General features: G+C 44.4%; 2 pseudogenes; both read right to left on the bottom strand.

Annotated features, from left to right (window-relative positions):
• Positions 1–775: 775 nt before the first annotated feature.
• LOC148005183 (serine palmitoyltransferase small subunit A pseudogene) lies at positions 776–1,060 on the bottom strand (annotated as a pseudogene).
• A 621-nt stretch (positions 1,061–1,681) lies between these two features.
• Positions 1,682–14,495, bottom strand: part of Lamb2-ps1 (laminin subunit beta 2, pseudogene 1) — a 114,615-nt pseudogene continuing 101,801 nt past the window's right edge.

The raw sequence follows: 14,495 nt of genomic DNA, 5'->3' as shown, positions 1-14,495 counted from the left end.
AGCAAGAACAGTAAAGCCCAACTGATGACCTCAGGTTTTAAAAATAGAAGGCAATTAAGATGTAGTCAAAGTTACATTAAGAAAAGCTTTCACTGGATAATATTGAAACAGTCACAAAGGTTAAGGAAGTACTGATATCAAAGTACACGTGACTACAATGTTAAAATAGATAAAAAGCTGTCGTGTTTATAAAAAGATTATGATTGGTGGATATGTAGTCAGGTATGGGGGAAGGGGTGCCTCCGGGGGCCCATGCTGAGGCATCCCTTCCCCCTGAGGGACCAGCCACACGAAGGTATAGTATAAAATAGAGTTTATTCAGGGCATGGAGGGGAGTTGAGAGGGTAGTAGAGACAGAGAAAGGGAGAGAGGAAGGAGAGGGGTAGGGGTAGGAGGGGAGGGGAGGGGAGGGGAGGGGGGGAGGAGAGAAGAGAGGAGGAGAGGAGAGAAGAGGACACAAAGGGAGCCAAAAGACAAGAGAGCAAGAGAGAACTGAGGAAGCTAGCAGCCCCTTTTATCAGGCAAGCTTGGCTGTTGCCAGGTAACTGTGGGGCGGAACTTAGAATACTAACAAAAGCTGCCAGTAAGAGCCTCTTCTAAAATCAAAAAGAAGGAACACAAGACATGAATCAGAGTGATTTTTCCTGTTCTACTCACGAGGTTTAGTCTCTGTATTTGTAAGGTTGGTTCTGTTAGCCTCCACAGAGCATCTTAACATCTGATGAGGTCTCATTCCAACTTCACAAGGAACCTCTGGATCCTGGCCAAGTCTTCGTCACTGTTCAATTTCAAAGTAATGCAATACTGCCATGACATACTCGGGCATGAAGATGTAGCCAGTGCACAGTGCCATCCCCACAACAGAAACCAGCATCAAACTGAACCCAGTTGGCTCCCAGCCTGTAGAGCTCAGTAACCAGCAGGTACTGGTAGTGGAACCAGGACATCTGCTTCCAAGCTCGCGCCAGCTCCATGCCCGCCATGTGCCTCCCGCATTGCATCAGCGTAAGGATGGGCCGCCACCGGCTCACCTCCTCCAGTCCAATCTATTATACTAAACAATAAGAACATGATTGCTACCCTTCATTTTAAAGTAGCAGACTTTTATAGCTACATGAAAATTATGAAAAGTAGTTCAGTATTTACGTTCTTAAAATATAGCTCCAGTGGCTTTTTGGAGAAAATAGAATTCTCTTATTGAGAGGATTAGTGACTAGGGAAGTGTGATCAAGGCACATTTTGAATTTCATGCATTTTATTTAGATTACAGTTTTAGCAGTAAAAAGCAAGTCCGAATAAACAGAAAACTAGATAAGCCACATATTGCATGGGTTTCATCCTAGCATTAGACATCGTTACTTAATGTCTTTCTTGCTCAATGGCAATGATTATTGGTAAGTAGAGAATTTACTTGGATTTTTACTTGGCAGACAAACCAATTGTTTTACGTTATGGAAAAGAGGAGAAGGCAAAGAGGGACGGTTCTGGAAGCCAGAGACAGCCTCACTTTTTGTCTCTCTCTGTCATGAAATGACCTTGATCTGGCTTTGCTCTGACAGTCTTTTCCTCCAGTCGCACTGAGCAGTCCTGGTGGGGACAGCGAGGAGGCTGACCTTGGTGCTCCACCAGTTCACCACAGCTCTTGGGTTTGCCCTTAGGAAGCCAGAAACACAGTCACAAAGCTCTTGCCCCTGGACTCCGCCCAATTATAGCAGGTGGCATGTTTCCTTTCTCGTCATTTCTCATGGTGACAACTAGACTTCCAGTTGTCTCGGTAGGTCAGCCTTTTGTCTGCTCAGACCCCACATTTCTATCTTCTTTTCTAACTCTGAAAGGTGAAAAAAAAAATGATATACATGTGCTTCATAGGTCCTTCCTGGGCTTTATCATTATAAAGACAGATTTGTGTGTCTCTTCATGATGTGTTTTGATTCAGTGGGTATAATAAAATCTTTTTTTCAGCAGACTTCTCAGAATTTCCATATAAATCAGAGAAAACTGACACTTTTGTCCAATTTTTTTGCATCAAAAGGCATTTAAAGATGACATTTATCGTTAGTCTGAGTTGATTAGTGTTGCACCTCGATACTTAAGGTCTTGGTCTATCATATCCTGACAGCTCCTCAGAGCTTAGCACAAAATGGAAGACTCCCTTTTCTAAGAGGGTATTCCTCTTCTCCACCTGATCTGGGGAGCTGGATACCCCAGTCTTCTACCTGAGGAATGTCATATAGTCCTTGGCAAACCAAGAGGTTCAACTACACACACACACACACACACACACACACACACACACACACACCCGCATAAGTATTGGCCCAGCGGGGCTGGAGAGATGGCTCAGTGGTTAAGAGCACTGACTCTCTTCCAGAGGTCCTGAGTGCAAATCCCAGCAACCACATGGTGGCTCACAACCATCTGTAATGGGATCTGATGCCCTCTTCTGGTATGTCTGAAGAGAGCAACAGTGTACTCACATACATAAAATAAATAAATCTTTAAAAAAAAAAAAAAAGAATTGGCCAGCAAGTGTCTGGGGTTCCTGGAATGCCTCTCCATGCAAATGAGGCATTCACCGTGCTTTAAACTCCAGCCAATGGTTTTACAGTCACCCTGAAAAACTGCTGTTTCCCACCCTCCAAGGTTCACATACAGCCCTTGAGCACCCCAAATAAAGTGTGTTGTGCACCAGCTGTCTCACTGAAGACTAAGAGAGCAGTTTCTCTGAGAATTGTCTAAAGGAGTTAGAGATGTTACTCTCAATTCTTCAGAGAAGCCCGCTCCCCTCCCCCCAGCACACGCGCTCTCCCAGCTGGACCAAGATCCTGCAGACCCCACCCGTTCTGACCTCTGCTTCAGCCTTGCAGCCTGGTGTGCGGTGTCACCTGGACACCCTGGGGGAGGAGACAGAGTACTCAGAAGCACAGCTGGCCCCCAATACCCGGACCACAGATCGGAAACGAGAGGCCTTAGAGTGCACCTGTTCTGTTTTCCCAATTATTTTGGTTTTACTACTTTCACTTGATAGTAAACAGGAGATCATTAGAGATTTTCAATCTTTCAGAAATGTCCCCAGGACTGTGATTTTGTTTTTGACTGTAGCCATACTCATTGATCAATTCATATCAATCGATCCATCCGTCTTCCTATCTATGAATTCACTTATCCTCCATTCAATGAGGAATTACTTGGGAATTCTAATAAAACGTAATGAAGAGCCTACAGCATAAGGGATACAGGGAGATAGAACGCAATGGCTGACAACCTTGGGTAGCAGCAGAGCTTCCAAAAGCAAGGCAGTCAATGTGCCTCACTCCATTGTTCAGAGAACACCTGAGACTAGGCTAGTTTGGAGGGATGCTAGTCAGACTAGCGTGTGGGACCAGCTACGGAAGTATCAGAAACTGTTCTCTGCACAAATGCTGCCATGATGTTTTATGTGGAGAGAGAGAGAAAAAAAAAAAGATCCCTAGCATGTGATGTAACTCTTTCGCCAGTACTTGAGAAAGCAGCTTAGAAACCAGAGAGAATATGATCTCTGTCATCCTGAAGAAAAAACTGAAGGGCAGCAGGCGGACGTTTGATGAAGGAAGATCTTGTCTGAATATATATATATATATATATATATATATATATATATGTATGTATGTATGTATGTATGTATGTAGCGGCCACTGCTACTCAAAACTAAAGAGCTGGTGTGCAAGTGGTGAGTGCTCTGTCACTATCTAGTTAAAAGGGGGACATGTCCCTTTCACACTGTGTTTGAAAAGACATCCCTGGGTTTCTACATCCACATGATTGAGCAGCCTACCTTTCATTCCCCTAACAGATCCGGTCTCCATCTTGTTCAGTGTCTGGGAAAGCCAGCCTCCATGATGACCCATCGGGCTTCCTCTACCCCTGCTTACAGCTCATCCAGCTGGAGGAATGTGCTGACGAGGGGTCATACAGAGACCAGCAGTCGGCCGCCACCCCCATTCAGCACCCGGCAGCTCCTTTCTCTCTCAGCTCCAGCTCGTCCTGAAATGCCAGGGTTCATAGGGCTCCCCCGGGTTCTTTCATAACCTTTGTAGTTCCAACCTACAACCAGCAAGATGACTCAGCCCACAGGGGCACTTGCCTGCACATGGTAGGAGAGGACTGGTTCCCGAAAGTTGTTCTCTGACCTCCACATGCATCCTGTGACACTACCTCTCCTGCCTCCACACGCATGCGTGACTACATAAATACACGCAACAAAAATGTAGACTTTTTTAAAAGATGCAGGATCTATTTTTCTTTCCCACTCTTACACTCTTGAAGTCTGGGTTGACTTCGGGAGTTGTCATGAGCAGTGGGAGCTGGGATAACGGTGTTGCTGGGCCTGCGGGTGGTGGGTGTGCAGCTTTGCATCTTCTGTGCTCACCCTCAGGGGATCATGAACCAGTCATGCTTGGATCTTGGGTCAGCCCCTGGTGTAACTGGCCCTCTGATCCACCGGCTGATCTATTCCTGTATTCCGGATGACTCCTCCAGAACAACCCAGGCAACCCACTAGCAAGAGAGACACCGCTTGCCGCTTGCCGGTTTAAGCGGGCTGTGGCAATGCAGTGAGTAGCTGACAGGGTGAGTCGGTTTTAAGTATGTCACCTGGGATAATGGCCGGGGGGGGGTGCTTTCTGTCTCTGGCTGGGACACTGGCTACAGTCCTGTGGGCATCTGCTTCTAATGGACTCATAGACCCTTCTTTAGTCCCAGGATGGGAAAGACAGGCAAATCCCTATTTTGTTTTCCTATTTGTTGAGCTGTATAAGCCTTAAAGAAAAAATGAAAAGGAAATAGGATGTGTTATCTCAGGTCCCTGAGAAGTCTGAGACCCTTAGATGCTCAGGGAGGGCACTCGTTCAAGTTTCTCTTCCAGCCTAATTTCCTTAACTGTGAGTGCCCATCAGTATAGGTGAGAGAAAGCAATTGGACACAAAACAGACAGAAGTATGCTTCCCATGTTTTTGCCTCAGTAGTAAGAGCTAAGGTCTGAGGACGTCTGAATTGACTTTCATGGTATTGGCTACACAATGTAAGGTACAATGTCTCCTGCCCACCTGCCTTCTTGAGCCTTTCCTAATGTTTGCTTTGAAAACATTTTAGGAAACTGCTGAAAATGGTTAAAAAAAAAAACCACAAAACAAAACAAACAACAACAACAACAAAAAACAAACAAACAAACCCCAGAAACACTGCATTTCAGTAAACTTCAGTTTCCACTTCACCTAAATTAATTAATTGTGGTAGCTTAGTATTTCTTAGTTTTCCCCCCACAGTTATGTTGCATTTTAATGTTATCCGTGTCATATGTAGCAAGATATAAGTGGCTATAATCCTCATTCTGTAATAAACATGCATTTATAGTAAAGGAGTCCTATCTAATTCAACATTTTGAGAGTTGCTCATCCTGCAAAACTATCGTTAGTTTTAAAGTTTGGGGAGACCATAAATATGACCAGGGATACAAATAGTACACTGTACTCCTTTGATATATTTTTTAGTTCAAGTATTTTAGGACTATCCGGAAAAATCACAACTATCGTTGTGGAAAAGAAGACTATATCTCCTTCCTTTCACAGGTGTGTGTGTGTGTGTGTGTGTGTGTGTGTGTGTGTGTGTATGTGTTGGGGTACACCTAAGTGTGAAGGATTGACGATGTCCTGTCAGGTCTCTTCTTCTGTTGCTTACAACATTGGTTTTTTTTTTCAACAAGTTCACCTACTGAACCTGGAGTTTGAGACTGCCTAGGCTGCCTACCCCCCTTCTTAAGGTTGCAGACAGCTGTCAGTGCCTGGTTCTTATGTGGATGTTTGGGATCTGAACTCACATCCTCATGCTTAGATAGGGTAGGAAACATTTGCCTGAACCATCCCCACGGCCAAGCTCTCTTCTGATCATCTTCATACATCAAGGCTTTCACTTCGATCAAAACCTTTTTCCAGAAAAGTATAATTCCTTCTGGATATCTACCATAGTCCTACGTTCGGTGATTCATGCTTAAGAATCTAGATAATTCGAAAGGCAAAAGAGACCCCCCCCACCTTTTTTTCCATAAGAAGGAAAATAATCATAACAGGTGAGCCCACGGGTGTCTCAGCCGCTCTGGATGCAGTCAGCATCAGTGTCTGTTTTGAGGAGTTTCCTTGTGTTTCGTTTGTTTGAATGACATCCTGGCCTCACATTTGCCATGAAGCCAAGGATGACCTTGCACTTCTGATCCTCCTGCTTCTACCCTACACGATACAGCCATTTCATGCAGTGCTGGACATTGGACTGGGGTTTCTTGCGTGCTTAGCTAGCAGTCTACCAACTGAATTGCATTTCCAGTCCTCGTCCTGTCCTGCACTTTGTAACGGCCTTAGCAATGTCTCTGACGTCACAAGCAAACATATCTTGAGATGTCTCAACTCTAGCTGGGAATACTAAACTGAAGAAAGGACATTTCAAGGAGACCCAGGTGGATTGCAGTTCTGACCAATCAAGTCAGTTTCTCATTCAAGCCTACATAAACCCATACAGGAGGCTCATTACTTTACAGCCTTTCAAACACAAGACGAATGCACACTTTACTCCTCGGTGGACTAATGTGAGGCTAAGTCATGTTAATGATAAATGTAAAATGAGTGTAAGTTCTAGCAGAGAGATTACTTACCATCAGATTGGAGTGTGGGTGAAAGGCTAGGTACCTGTTACCCTCCTTCTCTTGTCTTCTGTATCTCCGGCCATCTTCTCTGAAGCTTCTTTAAGCCATCTCATTCTTCATAAGATTTCCTTTGTCTGCCTCACAGATCTTGTCTTACGTTGCAAAAGAACATACTGATTTTTCAGCTCAGCAAACTCCTGTAACAGAGCCATACCCGGTCATCAGGAAGTGCTCATAAAGCGTGCCCTGTGCATGAAGAGTCTCCTATTACCTCTAGAAAAAACACAGGAAACACTAGTCCAGAACACTAATGTTTTCCTTTTCCTTTTTTTCTTTTTTAAGATTTATTTATTATATATAAGTACACTGTAGCTGTCTTCAGACACACCAGAAGAGGGCATCGGATCTTATTACAGATGGTTGTGAGCCACCGTGTGGTTGCTGGGGTTTGAACTCAGGACCTCTGGAAAAGCAGTCAATGTTCTCAATGGCTGAGCCATCTCTCCAGCCCCCTTGTGTTTTCTAAGAATGTTTTACGTGTATGCTTTTTAAAAAACAGTTTGGAAAAAAAAATCCAGCTTTAATTAAAGTAAATGTTTTAGTTATAAGATATTAATTCTTATTGCATACTGAAGCGCTATCAATGGGGCACCAGTTGCTTGTTTGTGTCCTTCGGTATTTTATAGTGGGAGTCACAGAACATGGAGGGACCTAATCTGTGCTTGACCAGTGTCTGGTTCAGTTCTGTAAACAGTTGCACGTCCAGGCTGAAGGAGGGAACAATGAAGGTTTAGAAGCAGCAGTGTAGGGGCTGGAGAGATGACTCAGTGGTTACGAGAACCGACTGCTCTTCCTGAGGTCCTGAGTTCAATTCCCAGCAACCACATGGTGGCTCACAACCGTCTGTAATGGGATCCGATGCCCTCTTCTGGTGTGTCTGAAGGCAGCTACAGTGTACTCATACAATAAAATAAAATCTTAAAAAAATAAATTTATAGAAGCAGCAGTGTATCTATTATTTGGTTGGCAAATGGTAAAGGAGAACTGTGGGAGGGTAGGAGACAGGAAGGAAAGCAGGGAGTGGGCGGCATGAAGCTCTGTTGCAATCCAAGCGGACATCTTTGACATAGCCTGTATGGTTGATAACCCAGAGGCAGGAGGGTGAACGGAGGCCGAGTCGGGGGCGGAGGATGGAACTGGGAAAGCAGGAGAGCTGAAAGCCCCTCTCTCAATGTCTGTTCTGTAGCAAACGCTCCCAGCCCCTCCAGCAATGGAAAGTTTATCCTGCGTGTTAGGCATTCTAAGCAACCGAACAGACCAGCTGTAAAACCCCCAACATTTTCCTCCTGTGTAGGCTACCGTATTCACACAGCCAACCGAAGATTTCCTACTAGGAAGGTGAGTTGACAGGTCCTTTCGGCAACCTAAATGAGTGGACACTTTCCACAGGCAGCTAATTAACTCTCTCTAGTGCCTGTAACTGGATCTACTCTTGGTGTGGGGGAGGTGGCTTTCCTTTACTGTCTTATTCTATGCTGTGGGATTGAGTCAAAGGGAAGATGCACACAGTGTAGATTAATAACACACAATACTAAGGTTTGCACATTCAGGAAAACTGCGACAGATGGACTATGTGACTAGAGCACCATTAAGCATACTAGGACAGGAGGGTGGGAAGAAAACCTCCCAACAGGATTTGATCAGAGGCGGTCGTCTTCCAGTACACAAGACCTTCCCTATACTAGGCACCCGTGAGCACATTCACTGTGCATTGGCAATAAAGGAAATGTAGGGTAATGGCCCAAGGATTAGACTTCAAAGAGGCGGTGCAGGTACTGGTGAAACTGGTAAGAAAATGAACCCTTTAGTGCCTGCAGCTGACAAACAGATTCAGCCTGAACCTTCACCCTGCTGGCTTGCTCCTGCTTCCTGTACCACGTGGTCCACCCCAGGGAGACTCAGTTCTTCAGCTCTCTGCTTATTTTGTTGTTGTTGCTGGTGGCAGTGGTGGTGGTTTGTTTGTTTGTTTGTTTGGTTGGTTGGTTGATTTTTGGACTTTACTAAGTCCAGCTGAATCTTCATTTTCCTGCCTTCAGTTTTAACCTGTTGTTGGGTTAAAGACCAGAAAGAAATTTATATCTCTTTATGAACCAAAGCACCCAAACGAAACCATTTTATACAAAAGCATTAAAACAAAACAAAACAACGAAAAACAAAAACAGAACAAATATCTGTCCCCACCAGCAGCCAGTTTAGGGATATAGCACTGACAGAGAGACGAACTCTTAGAGATCTGCTCCCACTTTATCTGCTTCCCGACCTAAGGCAACCAGCCCCTATGCTGAATTACATTCTTGTCATTCTTCCACACCCCTGCAGGCTTTATACTGCATCCTGGGCCATTTTCCTTACCATATTTTGTATTTAGAAGTATTCTTTTTCTTTCTCTTTGTTTTGTTTTCTAGATATGGCTGCATTTTATAGCTCTGGCTGTCCTGGAACTTGCTCTGTAGACCAGAGATCCACATTCCTCTGCCTCCTGATTGAAGGTGTGTACCACCACAGCAGGCCAGACTTTTTTTTTTTTTTTTTTAATTTTCAAAATCCACAACGCTTTATAACTCATATTGTCAAATTAAATATGAATTAAGTATCAGAGTTTAGTCAGTGAGGTATAAGGCTTAACATTTCTAACAAATTCTCTACAACAAAGCAACATAAACAGTAAATCATGTTGTGACCCTTTGGGGAAAAAAGCATATTTTAAATTCCCAATACAAAGTATCCAGTTTGATGAAAATAAGAAGCTGTTAATAGATTAAATAAGACAAAAAATACTTGTCCTATTTTATAATTGAGTTACATAACCACTGATGGATGATATTTTCTTTTTTTTATTATTATTATTAACTTGAGTATTTCTTATATACATTTCGAGTGTTATTCCCTTTCCCGGTTTCCGGGCAAACATCCCCCTCCCCCCTCCCCTTTCTTATCGGTGTTCCCCTCCCCACCCTCCCCCCATTGTCGCCCTCCCCCCAACAGTCTAGTTCACTGGGGGTTCAGTCTTAGCAGGACCCAGGGCTTCCCCTTCCACTGGTGCTCTTACTAGGATATTCATTGCTACCTATGAGGTCAGAGTCCAGGGTCAGTCCATGTATAGTCTTTAGGTAGTGGCTTAGTCCCTGGAAGCTCTGGTTGCTTGGCATTGTTGTACATATGGGGTCTCGAGCCCCTTCAAGCTCTTTCAGTTCTTTCTCTGATTCCTTCAACGGGGGTCCTATTCTCAGTTCAGTGGTTTGCTGCTGGCATTCGGCTCTGTATTTGCTGTATTCTGGCTGTGTCTCTCAGGAGCGATCTACATCCGGCTCCTGTCGGTCTGCACTTCTTTGCTTCATCCATCTTGTCTAATTGGGTGGCTGTATATGTATGGGCCACATGTGGGGCAGGCTCTGAATGGGTGTTCCTTCAGTCTCTGTTTTAATCTTTGCCTCTCTCTTCCCTGCCAAGGGTATTCTTGTTCCCCTTTTAAAGAAGGAGTGAACCATTCACATTTTGATCATCTGTCTTGAGTTTCATTTGTTCTAGGCATTTAGGGTAATTCAAGCATTTGGGCTAATAGCCACTTATCAGTGAGTGCATACCATGTATAGACAGACATGTGTTTGGGTTAGCTCACTCAGGATGATATTTTCCAGTTCCAGCCATTTGCCTACGAATTTCATAAAGTCGTTGTTTTTGATAGCTGAGTAATATTCCATTGTGTAGATGTACCACATTTTCTGTATCCATTCCTCTGTTGAAGGGCATCTGGGTTCTTTCCAGCTTCTGGCTATTATAAATAAGGCTGCAATGAACATAGTGGAGCACGTGTCTTTTTTATATGTTGGGGCATCTTTTGGGTATATGCCCAAGAGAGGTATAGCTGGATCCTCAGGCAGTTCAATGTCCAATTTTCTGAGGATCCTCCAGACTGATTTCCAGAATGGTTTTACCAGTCTGCAATCCCACCAACAATGGAGGAGTGTTCCTCTTTCTCCACATCCTCGCCAGCATCTGTTGTCCCCTGAGTTTTTGATCTTAGCCATTCTCACTGGTGTGAGGTGAAATCTCAGGGTTGTTTTGATTTGCATTTCCCTTATGACTAAAGATGTTGAACATTTCTTTAGGTGTTTCTCCGCCATTCGGCATTCCTCAGCTGTGAATTCTTTGTTTAGCTCTGAGCCCCATTTTTTAATAGGGTTATTTGTTTCCCTGTGGTCTAACTTCTTGAGTTCTTTGTATATTTTGGATATAAGGCCTCTATCTGTTGTAGGATTGGTAAAGATCTTTTCCCAATCTGTTGGTTGCCGTTTTGTCCTAACCACAGTGTCCTTTGCCTTACAGAAGCTTTGTAGTTTTATGAGATCCCATTTGTCAATTCTTGATCTTAGAGCGTAAGCCATTGGTGTTTTGTTCAGGAAATTTTTTCCAGTGCCAGGCCAGACGTTTTAATCCTATGCAAAACATAATGTTGCACACCTTGTGTAACATTCTAATTCACAACTATGCCCGGGTGGTAGGTTGGATGGGTTGGGTTGGGGGTTTAGTCAGTACCGTGCTTGTAGCAGACGCTTGAGGGCCTGAGTTGGGATTTTTACATTTTTGCCTACATTTAAAGCTCTGTGTGGTTATCATCTCAGTGCTGGGGAGGTAGAGATAGGAAGAGCACTAGAATCCATACAGGTTAGCCACCATAGCAGAATCCATGAGTTCTAGTGAGAGAGGTCAAAGGGAAAGTGATTGAGGAAGATAGCTGATGTCAATGTCTGGCTTCCACATGTATGTGCACGCATGTGCATGTACACCCACATGCACAATTGCATGTGACCACACAATGAACACACACTCATATAGTGGATAAAAGTGAATATATATATAATATTTAAAAATATATATTTATATTTTTATGTGTTTATATAGATGAATGAATATATTTCTAATTTATTCATTTTTACCATTTTAATATATATATTGTTTGAATAAAGATTACATCCGGTCCAGGCAGCATCCACATTTTCCTATACAACATTAATGAATATTTTATGTTTGACTCCCCTCACCCCTCCACCCCCTCCACACACACACACACACACACACACACACACACACACACACACTGACTATATCTGCAGCTCTTGTTTAATTGCTTTGGAAATCCTGTGTTCTGTTGAGTGGTCATACTCTCTATCTTCTTTGATTCTTAGTGGCTTGGTTCAAGGCCCTTCAGAGGACATTTCTGCTTGCCACTGTCAGGCACCTGAGGACACTAACCAATCAAGACCATTTCTGTGACATTTTTACTTTAGGTTTGGGGACTACTTTGGTATGGTGATATGAGAGCTGTCTTAGTTATTTTTCTACTGCTCTGATGAGACACCATGACCAAAAGCGACTTGGGATGGAAAGACTGTATTTAACTTACATATCCTGAGTCATAGTACATTGAGGGAAACCAAGGCAGGAACTCAAACCGGGCGGGAACCTGGAGGTAGGAGCTGATACAGAGACCATGGAGGAGTGCCTCTCACTGGCTTGCTCTTCATGGCTTGCTCAGCCTGCTTTCTTACAGCACCCAGGACCACTACCCTAACAGTGGCATGACACTACTCACAATGGGCCAGGCCCTCCCTCATCAACTGTTAATTAAGAAAATGCCCTATAGGCTGGCCTATAGCTGGATCTTAGGGAGGCATTTTCTCAATCGGGGTTCCCTCCTCTCAAGATAACATTAAAACCTAGCTAGCATAAGAGCCAACTGTGGATAACAATTCTTATAGGAGAGTGATTTCAGCCCTAGCCAGAGGCAAGTTTATTGGCTAGAGAGAAAGGGGGGAAGAGAGAGATTGAGTTTGTCAGGTGCCTTCTACTCTGGTCAGGTGAGTGCTCTCTTAGCTCTCTGGATTTATGTTTGTCTGTCATTCTGTCCTCTCTTACTAACTACATCCCATGCAACCTTTTTAGTTCTTTTCTGCTAGGAACATTCCTTCCGGTCTACCATCTTCTGATGTGAAAACCTACACCCTTAGGTGTATGTGGGAATTCTTCTACAGGCAAAGATTGAGTGCTATAAAAGGGGAGGTGGCAAATGTTTTGTACTTTGTGGTCGGGAGCCCCTGTGGCTACTCTCTGACTCTGGGGCATTGCAGTACAATGCAGCCACAGGCAGCACGGCCCTGGCTGTGTTTCTGACTTCTGTTCTAGAGTGTGCATCTGGTAAAGGAAAGCTGGGCCTCCCTTTTCTGCAGCTTCTTCCTACATGACCATCTTCATTCACGGTCTGCTGCCTCCAGCTCTCTTCTCTCCTGCTTTTCTTCTCAGGATGCTGGATCTATAAATACAACTGAGACATAGGGACCCAGCAACTCTGACCTCTGTAAGGAGGGACATAGGACAGAAGGTGGAGGACCCATTACACCATGGGGTTAAGCCTTCCTCGTCCTGCGTCATCCCATGGTTGAAACGGGGCTTGCTTCTATGAGAGATACCCTTTTAGCTTTCCTCAGGATAAGACACAGCAACCTTGTAGCCAGGAGCCCTGTTTGGTAATATGATTGTGATTTTTCAGGCTTACTCTCAATCAGAACTCACAAGCCCTGTCCACAAGTCTACTGCTCAGTAGCTGTGTGACCTGAGAGTCACATAACTTCTCTGAGTTTTCATTTTCCTAAGCTGACGGTAGCACCAGCTACATGCGTCCCCTGGCCCTGTCTCCGGTTCCGCTTAGAAGGGCTCTGCGGTTCAATAATCCTGGCCCTGTCTCCGGTTCCGCTTAGAAGGGCTCTGCGGTTCAATAATCCGATGCATAATTCCACCAGTAACAACATCATCAACATTAATGTAGAACAGTAAGTAAGCGTACAATCGCACCAAAATATCAAGGTTTCCTCGTTACAATTCCATCAGGCGGGCGGGGCAAGAGTGCTATTCTCTTAGGCAAAGACAATGGTGCTTCCTGGTTCGGAATCCGCGCTCGGTCGGGTTAGGTTGGAGAAGATGCCTGCTGGACATTCTTCTTTATGTTTGTTATCTCAGCAGTCAGCTGTGTGATAGGCGAGTTGGCCAGCCTTCGGAGATTAGGGCTTGCTGCAACAGCATTTCCTCAAGTCTCTGCAGACCATCAGCTGCTTTCCTAAGGTGAGATATTAACATACCAGATTAGATAAATGTGCCATCCTTCATTTACTTCACCTCGAGGATTCCAGGGACCCAACCATAGCCTTTACTGAATTATTTATGGTCAATTTAAATTCCTCTCAAGCAAAGCAAAGTGCTGGAGTGTTCGTTTTGAGAAATAGGATTTCTATGTAAACGCCATTAGCGGCACACATATATATCCAGGATGTATAGATTTCACCAGATACAGGACACTTTGCACATAAAAGTCAGTTTCTGCACTCTGACTTTTCCTAGGCATGCAGCACTCTCTAGGTAATATTGGAGTTGGGGTGGGAGGGTGGAGAGGCCTCACTGAGGCGAGGACCGGGGTGGGGGGTGGGGGGATGGAGGGTGGGGGGTAGGGTGAGGGTGGTGTGTTTGTTCAGGGTTCTTTATCCCTGTTGACATTCCAGCAGCTCAGGGGCCCCAGTCAGAGGTTAAAATCACAAGCATTCCAAGTTTTACAGACCATTTTCAGAACACCTCAACACTCACCAGATACTTCGATGTGGGAGCTCAAAATAACCATGGGCAGCCCATGCCAGCTGAATGGAGCATGAGACAGACAGCCATTTGCAAAGTAGAAGTGTAGACTTGGCTGAATCTAACATGCCTCCTGGTCACAACC

The sequence above is a fragment of the Rattus norvegicus genome, chromosome 6 (genome assembly GCF_021556685.1).
Source record: "Rattus norvegicus strain SHRSP/BbbUtx chromosome 6, alternate assembly SHRSP_T2T, whole genome shotgun sequence".
NCBI lineage: Eukaryota > Metazoa > Chordata > Mammalia > Rodentia > Muridae > Rattus > Rattus norvegicus.
Note: the sequence above shows the minus strand (reverse complement) of the source record. Positions and strands in the feature narration are given on the sequence as shown.